This window comes from Marmota flaviventris, chromosome 7 (genome assembly GCF_047511675.1).
Source record: "Marmota flaviventris isolate mMarFla1 chromosome 7, mMarFla1.hap1, whole genome shotgun sequence".
Classification (NCBI taxonomy): Eukaryota; Metazoa; Chordata; class Mammalia; order Rodentia; family Sciuridae; genus Marmota; species Marmota flaviventris.
Window position 1 is genome coordinate 65,001,145 of NC_092504.1, and position 4,241 is coordinate 65,005,385.

A 4,241-nucleotide genomic window follows, 5' to 3' on the forward strand; every position below is an offset into this window, starting at 1 on the left:
GGGTCAGGCCCAGTGGCCTGCCAGTGTGGTACACACGTCACCCCAACTGGAGTAGGGGCAGAGCAGATCCTTCTCCCACGCCCGGATCAGGCCCTGCCGGTGTGGTGGTCACGTGACCCCAATCGGGGGCGGAGCAGAACCGCCACCCGTGCCCGCAGAGTGAGCAGACCAGTGATCAACCTGTAGATCAGGCCCAGGGGTCCGCAGGCGTGGTAGGAGGGGCAGGGCAGATCCGCCGCCCGCGCCTCCAAGGTAGGCAGACCTACAACAGACCTGCGGATCAGGCCCAGGAGCCTGCCGGCGTGGTACAAACACCACCCTAATTGGAGTAGTGGCAGAGCAGAGTCGCCGCCCGTGCCAGGAACAGGCCCAGTGTCCTGCAGGCGGGGTAGTCACGACACCCCAATTGGAGTAGGGGCAGAGCAGAGCCTCCACCCGTGCCCGAAAGGTGGGCAGATCTGCGACCGACCAGCGGGACAGGCCCAGTGGCCTGCCGCTACGACAGACACGTCACCCCATTTGCAGTAGGGGCAGAGTAGAGCCGCCGCCCGCGCCTGCAGGGTAGGCAAACCTGCAACCGACCGGCGGATCAGGCCCAGTGGCCTGCCGGCGTGGTACACTCGTCACCCCAATTGGAGTAGGGGCAGAACAGAGCCGCCGCCAGCTCCCAGAACAGGCCCAGTGACCTGCCGGCGTGGTAGCCACGACACCCCAATTGGAATAAGGAGAGAGCAGAGCCGCCGCCCGCACCTGCAGGAAAGATACGCAAGCAGTATGAAAAGACAAGGAAAGAAAGGACCACAAGCAATGCAGGTCAACACAACTTTAGAAGAGGTAACAGCTGCAGCAGATGGAATGTCAGATAAAGAATTCAGGATATACATGCTTCAGATGATCTGGAGTATCAAGGAAGACATTAAACAGCAAAATCAGACAATGAAAGATCACTTTGACAACGAATTACGCAAACAAATCCAGGAAGCAAAGGATCAACTATACAGGGAGATAGAGGTTATAAAAAACAAACAAACAGAAATCCTAGAAATGCAGGAAGCAATAAACCAACTTAAAAACTCAATGGAGAATACTACCAGCAGAGTAGAACACTTAGAAGATAGAACATCAGACAATGAAGACAAAGTATTTCAACTGGAAAAGAACATAGACAGCTCAGCAAGACTGTTAAGAAACCATGAGCAGAACATCCAAGAAATATGGGATAACATTAAGAGACCAAATTTAAGAGTCATTGGGATACAGGAAGGTACAGAGCTCCAAACCAAAGGAATGAGAAGTCTATTCAATGAAATAATACAAGAAAACTTCCCAGACTTGAAGAATGAGACAGAATCCCAAATCCTAGAAGCCTACAGGACGCCGAATGTGCAAAATCATAAGAGATCCACACCTAGACACATTATAATGAAGATGCCCAACATACAGAATAAGGAGAGAATTTTAAAAGCTACAAGAGAAAGGAAGCAGATTACATTTAGGGGTAAGCCAATCAGGATAACAGCTGATCTGTCAACACAGACTCTGAAAGCTAGACGATCCTGGAATAACATATTTCAAACACTGAAAGAAAATGGGTTCCAACCAAGAATTGTGTATCCAGCGAAATTAAGCTTCAGGATGGAGGATGAAATTAAAACCTTCCACGATAAACAAAAGTTTAAAGAATTCGCAGCTAGAAAACCATCTCTTCAAAACATCCTCGCCAAAGCATTACAGGAAGAGGAAATGGAAAATAACAATGAAAACCAACAGTGGGACGTAGGACAGTAAAGGGGGGGGGTAATCAAAGAGGAAAACAAACCATGTTTAGTAACAGAAATAAACAAATATGGCTGGAAGAACAACCCATATCTCAATAATAACCCTAAATGTTAATGGCTTAAACTCACCAATTAAGAGACACAGGCTAGTAGAATGGATCACAAAACAAGACCCAACAATGTGCTGCCTACAGGAGACGCATTTGATAGGAAAGGACATACATAGGCTGAAGGTGAAAGGTTGGGAAAAATCATATCACTCATATGGACTTCGGAAACAAGCAGGAGTGTCCATACTCATATCAAATAAAATAGATTTCAAGCCAAAGTTAATCAAAAGAGATAAAGAGGGACACTACATACTGCTTAAGGGAACCATACACCAACAAGACATAACAATCATAAATATTTATGCCCCAAACAATGGTGCAGCTATATTCGTCAAACAAACTCTTCTCAAGTTCAAGAGTCTAATAGACCACCATACCATAATCATGGGAGACTTCAACACACCTCTCTCGCCACTGGACAGATCTTCCAAACAAAAGTTGAATAAGGAAACTATAGAACTCAATAACACTATTAATAACCTAGACCTAATTGACATATATAGAATATACCACCCAACATCAAGCAGTTACACTTTTTTCTCAGCAGCACATGGATCCTTCTCAAAAATAGATCATATATTATGTCACAGGGCAACTCTTAGACAATATAAAGGAGTAGAGATAATACCATGCATCTTATCTGATCATAATGGAATGAAACTGAAAATCAACGATAAAAGAAGGAAGGAAAAAGCATACATCACTTGGAGAATGAACAATAGGTTACTGAACGATCAATGGGTTATAGAAGACATCAAGAAGGAAATCAAAAAATTCTTAGAGATAAATGAAAACACAGACACAACATATCGGAATCTATGGGACACATTGAAAGCAGTTCTAAGAGGAAAATTCATTGCTTGGAGTTCATTCCTTAAAAAAAGAAAAAACCAACAAATAAATGATCTCATACTTCATCTCAAAATCCTTGAAAATGAAGAGCAAAACAACAGCAAAAGAAGTAGAAGGCAAGAAATAATTAAAATCAGAGCTGAAATTAATGAAATTGAAACAAAAGAAACAATTGAAAAAATTGACAAAACTAAAAGTTGGTTCTTTGAAAAAATAAACAAAATCGACAGACCCTTAGCGATGCTAGCGAAGAGAAGAAGAGAGAGAACTCAAATTACTAGCATACGGGATGAAAAAGGCAATATCACAACAGACACTTCAGAAATACAGAAGATAATCAAAAACTATTTTGAATCCTTATACTCCAATAAATTAGAAGATAGTGAAGGCATAGATAAATTTCTTAAGTCATATGATCTGCCCAGATTGAGTCAGGAGGATATAGAAAACCTAAACAGACCAATATCAATTGAGGAAATAGAAGAAACCATAAAAAGACTACCAACTAAGAAAAGCCCAGGTCCAGATGGGTATACAGCAGAATTTTACAAAACCTTTAAAGAAGAACTAATACCAATACTTTTCAAGCTACTTCAGGAAATAGAAAAGGAGGGAGAACTTCCAAATTCATTCTATGAGGCCAACATCACCCTGATACCTAAACCAGACAAAGACACTTCAAAGAAAGAAAACTACAGACCAATATCTCTAATGAACCTAGATGCAAAAATCCTCAATAAAATTCTGGCGAATCGGATACAAAAACATATCAAAAAAATTGTACACCATGATCAAGTAGGATTCATCCCTGGGATGCAAGGCTGGTTCAATATACGGAAATCAATAAATGTTATTCACCACATCAATAGACTTAAAAATAAGAACCATATGATCATCTCGATAGATGCGGAAAAAGCATTTGACAAAGTACAGCATCCCTTTATGTTCAAAACTCTAGAAAAACTAGGGATAACAGGAACATACCTCAATATTGTAAAAGCAATCTATGCTAAGCCTCAGGCTAGCATCATTCTGAATGGAGAAAAACTGAAGGCATTCCCTCTAAAATCTGGAACTAGACAGGGATGCCCTCTCTCTCCACTTCTGTTCAACATAGTTCTCGAAACACTGGCCAGAGCAATTAGACAGACGAAAGAAATTAAAGGCATAAAAATAGGAAAAGAAGAACTTAAATTATCACTATTTGCAGATGATATGATTCTATACCTAGCAGACCCAAAAGGCTCTACAAAGAAACTATTAGAGCTAATAAACGAATTCAGCAAAGTGGCAGGATATAAAATCAACACACATAAATCAAAGGCATTCCTGTATATCAGCGACAAATCCTCTGAATTGGAAATGAGGACAACCACTCCATTCAAAATATCTTCAAAAAAAATAAAATACCTGGGAATCAACCTAACAAAAGAGGTGAAAGACTTATACAATGAAAACTACAGAACCCTAAAGAGAGAAATAGAAGAAGATCTTAGAAGAT